This window comes from Furipterus horrens, unplaced genomic scaffold, assembly GCF_987537825.1.
Source record: "Furipterus horrens unplaced genomic scaffold, mFurHor1.1.pri manual_scaffold_7, whole genome shotgun sequence".
NCBI lineage: Eukaryota > Metazoa > Chordata > Mammalia > Chiroptera > Furipteridae > Furipterus > Furipterus horrens.
Window position 1 is genome coordinate 63,986,968 of NW_028327177.1, and position 19,676 is coordinate 64,006,643.

Genomic DNA, 19,676 nt, shown 5'->3' on the forward strand with positions numbered 1-19,676 from the left:
TTTAGGATTCTCTCTTTGTCTTTGACTGTTGGCATTTTAATTATGATGTGTCTTGAAGTGGGCCTGTTGGGGTTCATCTTCATTGGGACTCTCTGTGCTTCCTGGACTTGCATGATTCTTTCTCTCTTCATGTTAGGGAAGTTTTCTGTCATTAGTTTTTCAAAGAGGTTTTCTATTCCTTGCTCTTCTTCTTCTCCTTCTGGAATTCCTATGATACGGATATTATTACGTTTCATGTTGTCCTGCAGCTGTCTTAGAGCCTCTTCAGTCTTGTTGAGTCTTTTTCGTTTCGTTGCACTGTCTGTGAGTTTTTGTCTACATTGTACTCCAGCTCGCTGATCCGATTTTCTGCTTCCTCTAGCCTGTTTTTAATTCCTTCTACTGTGTTCTTCAATTCAGAGATCGTATTCTTCATTTCCTCCTGGCTCTTATTGATAGCTTCCATGTCCTTTTTGATGCTGGTATAATTCTCAGTAAGTTCCTTATAGTTCTTCTGGAGTTCACTGTAGTTTTTCTGGAGTTCTTTGTAGTTTCCGCTGAGCTCATTAAGCTTCTCCATAATACATGCTTTCAATTCCAGATCTGATAGTTGGCTCCCCTCTATTTCATTTAGCATTCTTTCTGGGGACTCTACCTTTCCTTTCTATGGGGGGTTGTTTCTCTGTCTCCCCATTTTTTGGGACTCCTATTGTTTGTTGGTACTTCTTAGAATGATCTGCACTTCCTGGATCTGCCCCTGGTGGCGTCAGATCCTGTACCAGTCTGGGCCTAGGCAGCCTGTTGGAGACTTTCAGGGATCTATTGCCTTTGTCTGGCTTGTTGTTAATCTATTCAATCTGTGATTAGCTGTCAGGCTTGAGGACCATGGGCATGGCAGCTTAATTCCTGTAGGCAGGGCCTTTGCTTCCCCTCAGGCTGACGCCACTTGGCCGGGAATGGTCTGCCTGCAGTGTGGGGATGAGTCAGCACTGGGACCCGGCCGGCCGCTTCCCCAGCTCTCCCCTCAAAGCCACCACACCAAACTCTCCCCAAGCATCTCCAGTCCTCTCTGTCTTCCCTCTGCTTGTGCCCAGGGTAAGTGGGGGCCAAAATATTTTTGTATGTGATCCACTTAAGAGCTCTTTTTCTCCAGCTGTTTCTCTCCGGCTAGCAAGAAACCCTGTGGCTTTTCGCTTTTCTCAGCTGGATACTATTTTACTTTCCACTCTGTTGCTGTAGGCTGGGGAGCCCAGCTGGGGGTATGGACCCTGCCCTTCTCAGGGGGAATCCCCAGCTGCTGATCTGTTTCTCAGTCCCTTCAGCTGCCACCCATGTGAGCCCAGCCAGCCTTTCCGCATCTCCGCAGTCCCTACCGGTCACGTTATGATGTAGCGGCTTTTTCTGTCTCTCCGTGGTTATAAGACTTCTCTCCAGCTGGTGTTCGGTTGGTTATTCCAGATGATTTCTCCAAAATTACGTTGTAAATCCAGACTAGTTCTGGGAGGAAGTTAGTGTAGCTTCCACTTACTCCTCCGCCATCTTGTTTCTCCTTAATAGTTTTAACTTTCAAAGTCTGAAACTTAATAAGAAATTTGAAACAATACAAATTAACTTATCTATTGATACTTCTAAAACCATAGCAACTATGTAATAAAGAAGTATTTTATTTGCAAAAGTGGAACAAACAGTTATTATTTAAATAAATGTCAACAGAGAGAGGTTAAAAAAATAGTCACCTGTAAATTCTCTTAGCATTTAGATCATGAAGCCAGCTATTATAAATAAACAAGTCAACGCCATTTTCTTATTTTCCAGGCAGAATGTGCTTCTGAAGTCAATCTACTGAACTTCTAAATCAGGTTTTATAGTTTGCTAGTTCTGTGACCTTGAGAAAACTAGTTATCCTCTCTAAGCCACAGTTGGGAGAATAAGTAGTTTCTCTCTCATGAGATTGCTCAAGGAATTAGCTGATATACCGTGTATAGTACATTAAGCACAGAGCTTAACTCAATAAATGAAGAAATATTATTACATGAGAAGCTCTCCATCTTGATGAATGGATTGGACAAAATGCAGCATCTCCACAGTACTCTTCCCTCCTCTCTTGGCTTTCAAATTCTCTCACAGGTACTTCAAAATATCCCATTTCAAGGATTTTAGATGTTTAATTCAACAAAAGCTTCTGAAATCACAAAATGGAGTTGTAATTATTATAAATTCATACTTACAGCCCAGCATAATGATGGATTCAGTAAGACACTGAAATAAAATACAAAATCATGGTCTCTATCTTCTAAGATGAAAGTGAGCTAGAGTAGTTGATGGGAATGGATGGGAAGCTAGAAAAGGAGAGGGGAAAGAATTAAATTTATGTTGTTGTAAATCATCCAGTTCGTGGTCATTTTTTACAGCAGCCCTAGGAAATTATATAGGGGGACTTCTTTTCAAATGATCAGAAATTCTGAGAAATAATACATAAATAATTATAGCTAAAAAACTGAAAGATTTATGTAAGAACTATGTACACTGAGTAATGAAAATTTTTGCAGTTGGGTAGAGATGACCTAATTGAAGTATCAGTGATAGTTAAGTTTTCCAAAGTGCTCCTAGACTTTCCATGGTTTTGATTGTCCTCTTTGCTACAGAACAGATGGAACTGTAACTTAAGGGGTTGGTTTCATCACCTTTTTTCTCCTCACAGTTCCATCACATTGCTAGCAAATACATTTGCCCTGACTTCCTCAAATGTAGAGGTGGTGGTACATGTGTTTCCTGATAAACCTTTCACTAAATGGTTATCACTCTTGGGTACTGAAAATAGAGGACGGTTCTGAGTTCTCAGTTAATTTCTAGAAAAATAGAAATTGAAATTTACATGAATCTAATAATAGTAAATTACTTTGTGTCAGGCATTCTGTTAGGTAAGTCCATGTATTACTTTATTTAATCCACACATTTTAAAGAGCTATGGTTGCCTTCAATTATAGACAGAGAATCTGAAACTAATAAGGTTTCTAGAAGCCATTGGTGATAGGAAATAGGATTATTAGTATAACATGGATATGTCCTTTTTCAGAGATTTAGCATTTAATCAACATAATCTTTTTACATAATCTGCCCTACCAGGAACAGTTGGCTCAGAGTCAAGGTATTACTAGTAATACTTGAGATTGGCTTTATACTGACTGATACAGCAAATAAATCAAACAATGAATAGGTGATCCTTGAACAAGATGCTTTTGGTGGAAGCAAACCCTTCTCAGAGCTATTCCTTTCATAAATGGTTACAGAATACTAGAAGAAACACAAAATGTTAATGTCTTTACATAGAGTTATCCTGTTTTATGAAAGAAGAAACTAAAGGCAGAGATGTTTGTTGATTTACTTAAGGATTACATGGCTATTTTGTGACAGTACAAAACTTGGACTAGAATTATAAAAAATGAATTACTAATTAACAGCTTGGAAAACATTTTTTTTAAGTGAAGAATCAAACTATTATTTTTTTTAAAACCTTGCCTTTATAAAGAAACATTTACCAAAATTTTTGTAAAATAATATTTGAATTACACTAGAAAAGCATATGTACAAAGAGACCCCCAAATGTAATCATTAGAGAGAATAATTTTTATCAAGTAGACGTTATTCACATGGTTTTGTTTCTTCTTCAGATCTACCAGTCATTGAAAAAATGCATTCTTAATTCCAACATTTTTTCAAATAGTCAACCAACTAGGTCCTGTAGTGCTCTGAGAAAAAACAAATTCATCTTGCACCTAATCTCTGCCTGCTTCCTAGGTATGGCTATTCCTTTTTTTTTTTTTCTTTTTCTTTTTTAAAATTGTTGTTCTATTACAGTTGTCCCATTTTTTCCCCATTGCTCTCACCTTCCCTGCCCACCCCCACCCCACAGTCAATTCCCACCCCATTGTCCGTGTCCATCGGTCATTTATAGTAGTTCAATGACTAGATTCTTACCCTTCTATCCCCCCTTTGCCTCCTCACCTATCCCTCTGGTAACTGTTAGTCTATTCCTTGTTTCCATGCCACTGGTTCTACTTTGCTCATTTGTTTGCTTTGTTCATTAGGTGAGATCATATGGTATTTTTCTTTTGCCGCCTGGCTTATATCACTAAACATAATACTCTCCAGTTCCATCCATGTTGTCATAAAAGGTAGGAGTTCCTTCTTTATTTCTGCTGCATAGTATTCCATTGTGTAAATGTACCACATTTTTAGATCCACTCATCCACTGATGTGCACTTAGGTGGTTTCCACTGTTTGGCTATTGTAAATAGCGCTGCTATGAACATAAGGGTACATAGGTTCTTCTTAATTGGTGTTCCAAGATTCTTCGAGTATAATCCTAAGAGTGGAACCGCTGGATTAAAAGGGAGTTCCAATTTTAGTTTTTGAGGAAATTCCACGCTGTTTTTCATAGTGACTGAACCAGTCTGCATCCCCACCAATAGTGCACTAGAGTTCCCTTTTCTCCACATCCTTGCCAGCACTTGTTGTTTGTTGATTTGTTGATGATGGCCATTCTGACTGGAGTGAGGTGGTATTACATTGTGGTTTTAATTTACATCTCTATGATAGCTAGTGATGTTGAGCCTCATTTCATATGTCTAGGGGCCCTCTTTATGTCTTCCTTAGAAAAGTGACTGTTCAGGTCCTTAGTCCATTTTTTAATTGGATTGTCTGTCTTACTGGTGTTGGGTCGTATAACTTCTTTATATATATGGGAGATCAAACTCTTGTCTGATGCACCATTGGCAAATATGTTTCCTATAGAGTTGGTTTCGTTTTCATCATGCTAATGTTTTCTTTCAGTGAGCAGAAACTTTTTAGTTTGATGTATTGTCATTTGTTTATTCTTTCCTTCATTTCCTTTGTCCTAGGCATATATTGGCAAAAATATCGTTGCTTGGAATATCTGAGATTTTTCTGCCTATGTTTTCTTCTATGCTTTTTATCCATCTTGAGTTTATTCTGGTGTATGGTATAAGTTGGTGCTCTAGTTTCATTTTTCTACATGTCCCTGTCCAGTTCTCCCAACACCATTTGTTGAAGAGGCTATTTTCACCCCATTTTATCCTCCTTCCCCCTCTGTCAAGTATTAAATGACCATAGAGATATGGTTTTATTTGTAGGCTCTCTGTTATGTTCCATTGATCTATATGTATGCTCTCTCTATTCCCAGTTTACTTAGTGTTTTTATCATAATGGTGCTGTACTTTATTACATGCTTTTTCAACATCTATTGATGTGATCATGTGATTTTTGTCTTTCATTTTGTTTATGTGGTGTATTATATTTATTGATTTGTGAATATTATAACATCTTCACATCCTTGGGATAAATCCCACTTGATTGTGGTGTATGATCTTATCAATGTGTTGCTGGATGCGCTTTGCCAATATTTTGTTGAAGCTTTTAGCATCTATATTCATCAGCGATATGGGCCTGTAGTTTTCTTTCTTTGTTGTGTTTTGACCTGGTTTTGGGGTTAAGATAATACTGGCCTCTTAGAAAGAGTTTGGGAGTCTTCCCTCTTCTTGGATTTTTTGGAATAGTTTGAGAAGGATAGAAGCTAGTTCTTCCCTAAATGTTTGGTATAATGTGCCTGTGAAGCTGTTCGGTCCAGGGCTTTTGTGTGCTGTCAGTGTTTTGATTACTCCTTCACTTTCACTAGTTGTGATTGGTTTATTCGGGTTTTCTGTTTCTTCTTGATTCAGGTTTGGAAGACTATATGTTTCCAGAAATTTGTCAATTTCACCCAGGTTGTCAAATTTCTCGTCATATAGTTATTCATAGTAATTTCTTACAAGTATTTGTAATTCTTTGGTATTGGCTGTGATTTCTCCTCTTTTGTTTCTGATTTTATTTATTTGGGTGCTCTCTTTTTTCTTGATGAGTCTGGTTAAAGGCTTCTCTATTTTGTTGATCTTTTCAAAGAGTCAGTTCCTGGTTTATCGATTCCTTGAATTGTCCTTTTAGTCTCCATGTCATTTAATTATGCTCTGATCTTGATTTTTTTTCTTCCTCTTACTTGCTCTGGGTTTTGTTGGTTGTTGTTCCTCTAGTATTTGTAGATGTAGTGTTAGGTTATTTATTTGAGATTCTTCATTCCTTTTTAGGTAGGCCTGTATTGTTACAAACTTCTCTCTCAGGACTGCCTTCGCTGTATTCTATAAGTTTCAGGCTGTTGTGTGCTCATTATCGTTTTCTTTCAGAAACTTTTTGGATTCTTCCTTGATCTCATTGTTAACCTATTCATTATGTCATAGCATGTTATTCAATCTCCATTAGTTTGAATATTTTTGAGTTTTTTTCCTTGAGGTTGGTTTCCAGTTTCAAGCCATTGTGATCTGAGAAGATGCTTGATATAATTTCAATTTTCTTGAGTATGTTGTGGCTTGTTTTGTGTCCTACCATGTGGTCTATCTTTGAAAATGTTCCATGTGCCTTTGAAAAGGTTGTATATTTTGCTTCTCTGGGGTGAAAGTTTCTGTATGTACTAATTAAGTCCATTTGATCTAGAGTGCTGTTCAATGCCACAATATCCTTGGTGTTTCTTTGCTTTGAATATTTGTCCATTGTTGACAATAGGATCTTAAAATCCCCTACTATGACTGAGTTGCTGTTAATATCCTTCTTGAAGTCCTCCAAGATTTTCCTTATATATTTGGGTGCTCCTATGTTGGGTGCATATATGTTTACAAGGGTTACATCTTCTTGATGGATTGTTCCCTTAAGTATTATAAAATGTCCTTCTTTGTCTTGTTATGGCATTTGTTGTGAAATCTGTTTTGTCTGATATAAGTATTGCTACCTCAGGTTTTTTTTTTTTTTTTTTTCTTATGTCCGTTTGCTTGAAATATCTTTTCCATTCTTTCACTTTCAGTCTGTGTAGATATATTGTTCTGAAGTGGGTCTCTTGTAACAACATATATGTGGGTCATGTTTTCTTAGTCATTCAGCTAACTTATATCTTTTGATTGGTGCACTTAATCCATTTACAGTTAATATTGTTATTGATAGGTACTTATTCATTGTCATTTTACCCCTTTGTACCTGTGTTCCTCTCTGTCTCTCTCTGTTTCTGTATCTTCTTAAAGCAGACTCTTTAGCAACTTGCTATGCCAGTTTGGTAGAGATGTATTCTTTTAGCCTTCTTTTGTTTGGGAAACTCCTTATTTCACCTTCCATTTTGAATGAGAGTCTTGCTGGGTAGAGTAGTCTTGGTTTTAGGCCTTTCTTTCTCATTGCTTGGAATATTTTCTCCCATTCCCTTATGGCTTGTAGTGTTTCTGTTGAGAAATCTGCTGGTAGCCTTATCGGAGCCCCCTTATATGTTATTAGCTGTTTCTCTCTTGCTACTTTTAGGATTTTCTCTTTGTCCTTGAATTTTGCCATCTTAATTATGATATGAATTGGAGTGGGCCTCCTAGGGTTCATCTTTATAGGGACCCTCTATGTTTCCTGGACTTGCGTGACTTTTTCTCTCATCAAGATAGGAAAGTTTTCTGTCATTACTTTTTCAAAGAGCTTTTCTCTTCCTTACTCCTCTTCTTCTCCTTCTGGTATCCCTAAGATATGGATATTATTACATTTCATGTTGTCCAACAGCTCTCTTAAGACCTCTTCATTCTTTCTCAGTATTTTTCATTTTGTTGCATTGTCTGGGAATTGTTTTCTACATTGTCCTCCAGCTCACTAATCTGATCTTCTGCTTCATTTAGCCTACTTTTGATTCCTTCTATTATGTTCTTCAAGTCAGAAATTGTATTCTTCATTTCCTCCTGCCTCTTATTGATAACTTCCATGTACTTTTTAATGCTGGTATAGTTTGCAGTAAGTTACTTTTAGCTTTCTTGGAGTTTTTTGTAGTTCCCCTGGAGTTCTTTCTATTTTTCTTTGAACTTGTTGAGCTTGTTGAGCTTCCCTATAATCATTATTTTGAATTCCATGTCTGATAGTTTGCTCTCCTCTATTTCATTTAGCACTCTTTCAGGGGATTCCTCCTTTCCTTTTGATAGTGGGTTGTTTCTTTGTCTCCCCATTATAGGTGACTCTTTTTGTTTGTTTCTGCTTCTTTGATTGATTTGCTTTGATTTCCTGTCTTCATGATAAGACCTTCTATGATATAAGACCTGTGGTATTCAGTGATGTAGTCTTCTTGATCTCATGAACTTGATGCCCTTGGGATGCCCTTTATGCCATTTGGATGGGCTTTCTGGCTGTACTTGCGTTTTGGTTGTTGTGTTGCTCTTTGGTGGGGCCTTCCCTCCAGCTAGCGAACTAAGAGTCACTCCTCCCACTGTTACGGCTACATAGGCGAGATTGAACACTCTGAAGCGGTGTATAAAGTTAAGCAAAGGATTTTTAATATTGGCCAGGAGTTGGGCAGACCCTGAGCAGGTCTCTAACATGCTCCAACCTACAATGGAGTCTAAATGCTGGGCTTTTATACTGGTGCAGTCTCTTTGTTTCTTCTTTGGCGGGAAACAGCCTTAGGAAGAGGGGGCTGGGCAGGACTGCAGGAATGTCTTGGCAGTAACAGGAACAGAAATTCGCAAGGCTAAAGGTTATCTTCGACGGCAGCATAGCTCTTCAGCCAGGGACGAACTCCCTGTGAGGCAATTTATTTTCAAAGGGCTAGACATTCTGCAAAGCACAACCTTCACAAATGTTATAAACCGGACACAAGCAAGCAAATGGGAGGTGATAGAGGCTGAAGTCCTTTTAGCTTGTAAATCACTAATTGCTATAACACTCCTTCTTACATTCCTTTTTCCAAGGCCTTTTAGCAAGTCCTTGCTACTTCTTACAAAGAACATTTAAAGCCCTTACATACTTACATATTGAAACTTTTTACAGGGAATATTTGGTGCCCCTACACCACCACATCTTGTATACTGTTTTATATGCGTACTTTCTTTACTTCTTGGATCTGCCCCTGATGATGTCAGATCATGTCCCTGTCTGGGCCTAGGTACCCTGTTCAAGACTACCAGAGATCTACCATCTTTGTCTGTCTCCTTTAGTTGTTAATCTGTTAAATCTGTAACCAGCTGTCAGGTTTAAGCATCAAAGGTGGGGCACATTAATTCCTGCAGGCAGGGCTATTGCTTCCCCTCAGGCTGTTGTAATTTGGATGGGAGTGGTCTGCCTGCAGCATGTGAGGTGAGTCAGCACTTGGCTTTATTGGTACTGGTAGGATATCTTTGGAAATGATAATAGTAAAAGGAGTATGTGAAACCTTTAACATTTAGATTTCATATGATATCCATCCCAATCCAAACCCACTCATGTTTACTGTTTTACTATGTTAAAACAGAAATTATGAACCCCATAGTCATTATTTCGACTCTGGATACAAAAATATATCTGTAGCCAGAATCTACAAGCCTTGGTTAGGAACTAAAGGACAAATCTTGAAAGAATGAAAAACTACAGCCATAAATGTCTTTGAATAGATAGAGCCTTAAGCTAACCATTATATTATTAGATATTTATAATCCCAACTTAAAAATTGAAGTTATATCTATTTTGTCTTTTTTACCATTAAAATTTAATGTGTTGACTTACCATTTAATTTTGTTGTTGTTCTTAAGAAATTTAAAACAGTAAAAATTCTATTTATAGTTCTAAGAAATTCTTAGTTATAACTTTGAGGCAATGATTGTTATATAAAGTACATTTGTTTTAGAAATGTGTATCTGTTCTGTTGATGTTGAATCCTGTGTTGTGAAGAGTAATTGCATTTACCCATCAATCTTTTGATTATTATCTCATTATCATTGTTCTGTAATTTCCCACATATAGATGATTTGACTAGTAAATCATCAAAACTTTTAGTCCTTCATGTCTTGCTACAGAAATATGTATTAAAAACTTGACTTTAACAATTCGTTTCTAAAGAACAACATAATCCATTTTTCTTTAATTTCATGTATTGTTGAAAGTGCCTAATTAGCTTTATTTTTAATTTAAAAAGAATTCTCATCAGTGTAAGTTACCAAATGTATACTTTTGTTTCAAATAAACTTCTTTGTCAACTGCTCTACTTCTCCAATTACAATTTCCATTATTTTACTCACCCAAACATGTCATCTCAATTTCCTCAGTTGCCTTTAATTATCAAGTTCCACCATAAATTGCTTTATAATTTAGTGTTAAGAGAAAGTTTTCTAAAGATTCAGAATACTTCCTAATGCCTTATAAAGAGAATGTTACTCAGTTGTTTTTTTTTCTCAGTTGGGGTAACTAATTACCAGAAAGTCATGGTATAATGATTAATCCTCAATTACTATAGCCATTTTATCCTAGTTTGGGTAAAACTAACATATATTTATTCAACAACTAACTATTGAGCATGTACTAAATGTGGTTGATTAAACATAGTTATTTTTTAAGTATATTTTATTGATTATGCTGTTGCAGTTGTCCCAATTTCTTTTCCCTTTGCTCTCCTCCACCCAGTACCCCCTTTCCTCCAACAACCTCCCCCCCTTAGTTCATGTCTATGGGTCATGCATATAAGTTCTTTGGCTTCACCCTTTCCTTTATTATTCTTAACTTCCCCCTGTCTATTTTGTACCAATCAATTATGCTTCTTAGTCCTTGCATCATTTCCTGGCTTCTTCCCCTTCCCCCTCCCAGCTGATAACCCTGAAAATGATTCCCACACCTATGATTCTGTTCCTGTTCTAGTTGTTTGCATAGTTTCTTTTTGTTTTTACTTTTTAAATTCAGTTGTTAATAGTTGTGAGTTTGTTGTCATTTTAAGTTCATAGTGTTGATCTTCTTTTTCTTAAATAAGTCCCTTTAACATTTTATATAATAATGGCTTGGTGATGATGAATTCCTTTAGCTTTACCTTGTCTGGGAAGCACTTTATCTGTCCTTCTATCCTAAATGATAGCTTTGCTGAATATAATAATTTTGCTTGTAGGTCCTTGCTTTTCATCACATTGAGTACTTCTTTCCAGTGCCTTCTTGTCTGCAAAGCTTCTTTTGAGAAATCAGCTGATAGTCTTATAGGTACTCCTTTGTAGGTAACTCTCTGCTTTTCTCTTGCTGCTTTTAAGATTCTCTCTTTATCTTTCACATTTGGCATTTTACTGATGATGTGTCTTCATGTGGTCCTCTTTGAGTCTAGCTTCTTTGGGAATCTCTGTGCTTCCTGGACCTGTATGTCTATTTCCTTCACCAAATTTAAGAAGTTTTCCTTCATTATTTTTTTCACATAAGCTTTTAATTTCTTGCTCTTCCTCTTCTCCTTCTGGCACCCCTATGATTCAGATGTTCGCACGTTTAAAGTTGCCCCAATTCTTGTTTCCTCACTCTGTACTGGTTGACTATTTTTTTCTTCCTTATGTTACAAATCATTGATTTGAACTCCAGTTTCCTTCTCTTCACCATTGGTTTTGTGTGGCTTTTCCTTCATTTCATTTAACATAGCCTTCACTTCTTTCCTTATGCATTTGCCATACTTAAGCATATCTGTCAAGTCTGTGAGCATCTTTATCACCTGTGTTTTGAACTCTGCATCTATTAGGTTGGCTGTCTCCTCATCACTTATTTCTCCCACTGGAACCTTGACCTCTTCATCCTTTTGGGCCATACTTTTCTGTCTCCTCATCTTGACAGGCTCCTGTTTTCGTCTGCCTCTGTATCTTTGGTAGTGCTATTGTACCTGTTATATTTTAAGGGGTGGAGCCTCAGGTATTCGTCAGTACAGGGTGACCTGTTTCACCATGTTGTGGCGCTCTTTGTTGGGGAGGGGTCAGAGAGGCAACAATGCTGCTTACTCAGCACTTGCCCCTTTTCCAGGCACTTCTCCCACTTCTGTATGGGACTGGCGCCTCTCTAGCTGTTTCCCTGGCCATTGTTCCCAGAGTGGGTGGGTCTGCGGATGTTCAAGGACTGTTGGAGCCCTTTAAACAAGTGGACTCTGCTGAGAGATCAGCAGTTTCTGCCTCTGCCTGAATTCCTACTGGTTTGCACAGCCAGAAGCAATGAGGCTTTATTGTCCCCAGCACTGGAACTGAGAGCTGTGCAGTCTGTTTTGGTGCTGGGAGTGCTCCCCAGGTACCACTCTCAATTTTTAAAAATGTGTTTGATTGTGCTTTTTACTGGCCTGTCGCTGCCACCACTGCTGCCACTGCTGCTGCCACCACACCGCATCCGCTCTGCCCCTCCTACCTTCTGGATGAGCAATTCTTCTTTATATCTTTGTTTGTTGGACTTCCATGCAACTTGATTTTCTGGAACTTCTGGTTGTCTCTAGTTTTAAGGTAGTTATATTCTTTCTTAGTTGTGGAGGGAGACTCAGCGTGTCTGTCTAGTCCTCCTCTTGGCTAGATGTCCAAACCTAGTTTTTATTGTAATTTAATTTCTATATCTGTGGTTTCTAATAATAAGATTATATTTTAATGGGATTATTAGAAGTTGCCTTAAATATTTCTAAGAGTAGATACCTGCATAAAAACAAAATGAAAAAAAAATGCATCTGACCCATGGACAAGTCCTGTACATTCCTACTTTGAAATATTTATTATACCTCTTTTGGTAAATATAGTTATCTTATGGGAAGGCACACTCTGCCTCACTATGTCACCTTTGCACATACACTCTTTCTTTATGAGTGACATTTAATAGTGAGAAGTCATTGTAAATCACAGTGCCATACACAGTGTATATCACTTTTTAATTCTTCAGTAGCATATCTAATAAATGCTTCTATGGACTGAATTGTGCCCTGTAATTCATATGTTCAAGCTGTAACCCCCAGTGTGACTACATTTGGATAGAGGGCCTTTAGGAAGTTATTAAGGTTAAATGAAGTCATCAGGGTTGGGCTCTATCTACTACAATAGGACTGTGACCTTATAAGAAGAGAAAGAGAGAAATCTTTCTCATTCCACCAGGTAAGAACACAGCAAGAAGCTGGCCATCTACAAGCCATGAAGAGTGTCTTCATCAGAACTGGACTCCACTTCCAGCCTGAGGGCAGACCTCCAAATTCCTGAACTGTGGGAAAATAAACTTCTGTTGTTTAAGTCTATGGTATTTTGTTATAGCAGCCTGATCTGACTAATAGAATGCTCATGCTATGGAGTGTCACCAAGCTTTATGATAGTTCTGCAATGCAGGCATTGAAAATTAGCCCAACCAATAATAAACTGGAACTTCATTTCACATTTTGCTACTGTTTTTAATAGGTAATCTACTTATGATACCCCATTGATGGTTTGAATAATTGGCAAAGGAATATTTGTATACAGTTGACCCTTGAACAACAAGAGTTTAAATTATATGTGTCCACTTACATGCATATTTTTAAAAATTAATATACAGTTGGCTCTGCATATCCATGGGTTTCTAACCTGCAAATTCAACAGACCATGGGAATCTGTGTATGGGGAGGGCCAATTTAAGTTATAAGCAGATTTTCTACTGCCTAGGGTTGGCACCCCTAAGTACAAGGGTCAACTACACTTGTGTCCTGGAGAATGATAATATCAAATCAGTAAGTCTTTACTTAACATCATTGATAGGTTCTGAAAAACTAGGACTTTAAGTGAAACAATATATAACAAAATAAAATTTACCATAGGCTGATCAATGTAAACAAGAGTTAAGTTCCTGTGGCATATTTCTGGTCACTAAAACATCACCAAACTTCTAAATAAAGATCAAAAACACTCCTAATATTCAACATTGAAATAAATGTTATACATACACTTAAGAAAGAAGGACAAAAGCAAGTAAGGTAATTCTTTTCCAACCGTTTATTCCAGTTAAGAGTCACTGGTGACCAGAGCCTCTCATGGCAGCTCAAGACACAGGTGAAACCCACCCTGGAAAGAACATAATTATATCCATCATAGGGCCATTCACACACATCCACACTCATGCAGACTGGGACAATATAGACACCCTGATTTACCTTGGGATGTAAGAGAAAACCAGAGGACCTAGAGAAAACCTATACAGACATGAGGAGAATATGCAAATTCCATGCAGACAGGGCCCTGCCTAGGAACTGATTTGATTTTCTCAACAACATTATAATGAAACAACATTGAACAAAACAATGTTATTTGAGAACCTGCTGTATAATTAAACCACTCCCTTGGATTTACCAAATCTGTTACCAACAACAGGTTAGACCATCATCATGTTAGGTTTGGGTCATTTCATGTCCTAAAAAATTTACCCTGCTCGCTGTCTCTACCAGATAGTCATCTTAAATTGTAATTTTAAGAAATGTTTCACCCTGCCCCAAATCATCAAGGCTGAACATCTTTCATTGTCTATATATTAAATTTTAATTTGAAAGAGCAGAATTCATGATCCTCTGTAATCTGGGCCTAATCTAAATTTTTCACATATAATGAATGCTCAGTTAATACTTGTATAATTAACGTTCTGTCTTCAACATTTTCTCACTGTCTCCAAACTTTGCCATTATCATTCCTACATTTTTTACCTTGGTTCCTCCTATGATCAACCCCTACCCAAATACTTGTCATAATCCTACACATTTTAAAAGAACAAATACAAAATCCATTTTCTACAAGAAACTTTTCAATTCCAAACCATGTGGACATTTTTCCCCCTATAACTCCCCTGCTTCTCTTTGATCTGAGTTCTTCATTCTAGCATTGTGTATATTGTGTGTGTGACATGCATTCCTAGTATTTTTTACAAGTATATCCTATTACCCCATCTAGACTGTACACCTCTGTAAGAGCTTCCATTCTCAGTACCCAGTCTTCTCTATTAATTGTTCCCTGGAAACTCAGTCTCCAATAATCTCTCTGTTATGAATATTTAGTACTTATTTTCTACAGCTTCCATATACCCCTTAATTATGCTAATTATTTGCTATTCAACATGTATTATTATATCTTCACATGGTCTTCCTCAATTCACTAGATTTAAAGTTCCCTGAGGTCACAGGCTTTTATGCTTACAATGTCTAGAGCTGAACTGTGTAAAAAAAAAAAAAAAGCAAATAAAGAGACACAATTACAGCCTGAAGGTTAGGGGCCAATGTAAGTCCTGAGTCCTAGATCTTGGTTTAGCCAACCAACCACATGAGATTACATGGGAAACAGTATGCATAGTAATATATTAATCATAGCCATTATGTGTTAAATAAAATGTTTCTGCCTACTTAAAAGTACTGTTTGAAGATCCTACCATTCACTCCTATCTATTCTGTCATTTATCACATATTTTTTGAATATCGTTGACTAAGTATTAAACTAACTTTCTCAAAACCAACAATGCACTATGAAAATGTAGAGAATTATCAAAAAGCACTCAATAAATAGTTGATATCCAATATAGTTATTATCAACTCAAGTACAGTTGGACATAGGATGGAATAACTTTTAGTAACAGTATTAGGTCATTAAATTGGCACTACTATCCATCTAAAAAGTGGGTTTGGGTCATAGTTCCCTAGAAGCAGAGACTGGAGAGAGGGATTCTTGTGAAAGTGATTTTTAGAGATGGCTTCTCTTAGTAAGGGAAGCAGGTTAGGGCAGTAGAAAAGAAGAAAGGTAAGCAAGAAAATTATCTGAATTCTGGCTACAACCTACCTTGGGTAAACGGCTAGCCTGTTGTATCTTAGAGTCAGTCACTCACTGGCTGTGGGCTGCCCACCTGATGATGAGGGCCATAACCTCTCAGGTATGGCAGCACTTTTTATAAAAAGGGCTATTGTTTAGAGAAGGAAATAACTGTGAGTTATCAGCCAACATTCTCATTAGCTGGGGATGGATGCACCTTCCAGTAAAGGAAATTGGAGAAGGGCATTAACCTCTGTTATTGATGTAGTCAATAATATCAATGACTATAAAGAAAGACTGACTGGGCAACCACTATAGTTTTTTATTAGAAAATTAATTGTATTTTTTCCATTACCACTTAACCTCTTTATACCCCACACCCCCACAATCACCACACTGTTATTTATATCCGTGAGTAGTTTTTCCTTTTTGCTCAATCCCTCCACCCCCTAACCCCTCCCAATAGCTGTGATCTTGCTCTCTATCTATGAGTCTGCCTTTATTTTTCTTATTAGTTCAGTTTGTTCATTAGATTCCACATATGAATGAAATCATATGGTATCTGCCTTTCCCTGATTGGCTTGTTTCACTTAGCATAATGTTCTCCAGGTCAGTCCATGTTGCAAAGTGTAAAATTTTCTATTTTGCAACTGAGTAGTATGCCATTGTGTAAATATCCCATAGTTTTTTTATCCACTCATCAACTGATGGATACTTGGGGTGCTTCAAAAGAAAAAATAAACAAATAGGGCTATATCAAAATAAAATTTTTTTGCACACTAAAGGAGACCATAACAAATAAAAAAAGACAACCCACGCAATGGGAGAACATATTTGCCAACACACCTGATAAGAGCTTAATATTCAGAATTTATAAAGAAATTACAAAAATAAACACCAAAAAATCAAACAACACAGTTAAAAAGTGAGCAAAGGACTGAAAAACACTTCTTGAAAGAGGACATACTGATGGCCAATAGACATATGAAAAGATGCCCAACATCACTAATCATCATAGAAATGCAAATTAAAACCACAATGAGATATCTCACACCTGTCAGAAATAAATCAACAAGCAAGTTCTAGTGAGGATGGGGAGAAAGCGGAACCCTTTTACATGGTTGGTGGGAATGTGGACTGGTGCAGCCACTGTGGAAAGCAGTATGGAGATACTTTAGAATGTTAAAAATGGATCTTCCTTTTGACCCAGTGCTCTCACTTCTGGGAATATATCAAAAAAAAAAAAAAACCAAACACTAACAAAAAGAATATGAGCACCCCTCTGTTCATTGCAGCATTATTTACAGTTGGAAAAATATGGATCCACTATAGTATTTTATAGAATTCTTCAAAAACTAGTGTTTCTGGAATTATATGTAAATTAAGTTTCTACAAATACTAATATTTTATCATCTGGTATTTCTCTTTCTTATAAAAATATAAGCCTTATTATGTTTGAAACAGAGCCAGAACAGACTCTTAGTTCTATTTTATTGATTATCTGTTAGCTCTAAGAAATATAAATGTATGTAGGCTTAAGCAACTCTATGTTTATTGGAAACTTCAAGCAAACAATTGTTGGATTTGGAGACTTCTGGCCAAGGTGGGGGTGTAGGTAGACATGCTTCACCTCCTCACAAACCATAAGGACTACAACTATCTCAAAACAACAACAACAAAACAAAATTGCCAGAAAATTGAATTGTATGGAAGCTTGACAACCAAAGATTTAAAGAAGAAATATTCATCCAGAAGGGTAGGAGGGGCTGAGACATGGAGCAGTGGTGGAGAGGACAAGGTGTGGCAGGGGCAAGGGAGTGGCTGAAGCAGCAGAATGTGTGGTCCCACATTTATGTGCGGTAGATAACAGGTGGGAAGAACTCGTGGGGAGCGATCCCATCCCCAGAATATACCGCACAGCTCACCGTGCCAGCACTGAGGAAATAAAGCCTCATAGCTTCTGGCTGTGAGAACCAGTTGGGGTTGGGGCAGCAGAAGAAACTGCCAGTTTCTCAGGAAAGTTCATTTAGAGGGCTCCCTCAGTTCTAGAATGTATGCAAACACATCCACTCTAGGAACTATCACCAGGACAACAGCTAGAGGGGCACCAGTCACATACAGGAAGCAGATGAAGTAACTGGAAAAGAAGTGAGTGCCAAGCAAGTGGCATTGTTCCCTCTCTGACACCTCCCCCACGTACAGTGCCACAAAGTGGTGAAATAGGTCACCTGGCACTGATAAATACCTAAGGCTCTGCTCCTTACAATATAACAGGTTGCAGCAGCTCTACCTAATGCACAGAAACAAAGACAGGGAGGCTGTCAAATTGTGGAGACAAAGAAGTATAATTCAAATGAAAAAAAAAAAAACCAACAAAAACAGATCAAACTCCAGAAAGAGAACTAAGGAAGAGGAGATAGCCAACATTTCAGATGCAGAGTTCAAAACACCGGTGATAATGATGCTCAGAGAAATGATTGAGTAGAGCAAACACATAAGGGAAGACATGAAGGCTACACTATGTGAAATAAAGAAAAACCCACATGGAACTAATAGTGAGGGGAAGGAAGCCATGGTTCAAGTCAATGAATTGGAACATAAGGAAGAAATAAACACTCAACCACTACAAAATCAAGAAACAAGAATTCAAAAATAAATGGAGAATAAGAAGATTCTGGGACATCTCCAAAACTGCCAACATCCAAATCATAGGAGTGCCAGTGGAGAAGAGGAAGAACAATAAACTGAAAACTTATTTTTAAAAATAATGTAGGAAAACTTCCCTAATTTGGTGAAGGGAAGAGACGTACAAGTCCAAGAAGCACAGAGAAACCCAAACAAGTTGGACTCAAAGAGAACCACACCAAGACCCATCATAATTAAAATGCCAAAGGCTAACAACAAACTCACAACTATCAACAACTGAATCTAAAACATAAAAACAAGATCCAACTAAGCAAACCAGAATAGGAACAGAATCATAGCTATGGGGATCATTTGGAGGATTATCAGCTGGGAGGGGAAAGGGGAGAAATAGGGAAATGGTGCAGGGATTAAGAAGTATAATTGGTTGGTACAAAATAGACAGGGGGAAGTTAAGAATAATATAGGAAAGGGTGAAGCCAAAGAACTTATATGCACGACCCATGGATATGAACTAAGGGGAGGTGGGATTGCTGGAGGGAAGAGGGGTACTGGGCAGAGGGGAGCAAAGGAGGGAAAAATTGGAACTACTTTAACAACATAATCAATAAAATATACTTTTTAAAAAAATGCCAAAGGCTAAAGATAAGGAGAGAATCTTAAAAGCAGCAAGAGAAATGCAGAGAGTTACCTACAAAGGGGTTCTCATAAGACTATCAGAAGATTTCTCAAAAGAAACTTTACAGACAAGAAGAGATTGGCAAGAAGTATTCAAAGTGATGAAAAGCAAGGACCTACAACCAAGGTTACTATCCAGAAAAACTATTATTTAGAATAGAAGGGCAGATAAAGTGCTTCCAAGATAAGGTAAAGCTAAAGCAGTTCATCACCAAGCCATTATTATTTGCAGTGTTAAAGGGACTTATTTAAGAAAAAGAGGAAGATCAAAACTATGAACAGTGAAATGACAACAAACGTACAACTATCAACAATTGAATCTAAAAAACAAAAACTAACTAACTAAGCAAATAACTAAAACAGTAACAGAATCATAGATATGGAGATCATATTTAGTATTATGAGTGAAGATGGGGAAGGGGGAGAATGGGGGAAAAGGGATTAAGAAGTGTAATTGGTAAGTACAAAATAGGAGGGTGTTAAGAATAGTATAGGAAAGGGTGAAGCCAAAGAACTTAAGTACATGATCCATGGACATGAACTATGGGGTGGGTATTGATGGAGGGAAGGGAGGTACTGGGCAGAGGGGAGCAAAGGAGAAAAAAATTGGGACAACTGTAGTAGCATAATCAAAACACAATTAAAATAAGTATTAATATAAAAAAATTGTTGGATTCACATGATAAAATTATATAGCAATATACCAAATGTATTATTTTGGTATACATTCTAACTAAGAAAGAAGTAAATAGAAATGTATACTTTCAATGTAAAATTGAAAAC

At 37.3% G+C, this 19,676-nt stretch overlaps 1 long non-coding RNA gene across 1 annotated transcript; it reads left to right on the forward strand.

Annotated features, from left to right (window-relative positions):
• The first annotated feature begins 967 nt into the window (after positions 1-967).
• On the forward strand, positions 968-13,049 carry LOC150004553 (uncharacterized). Its single transcript, XR_016512298.1, has 2 exons — positions 968-1,074; positions 12,918-13,049. It is a non-coding gene; the product is annotated as an uncharacterized LOC150004553 (long non-coding RNA).
• The last annotated feature ends 6,627 nt before the right edge of the window (positions 13,050-19,676 follow it).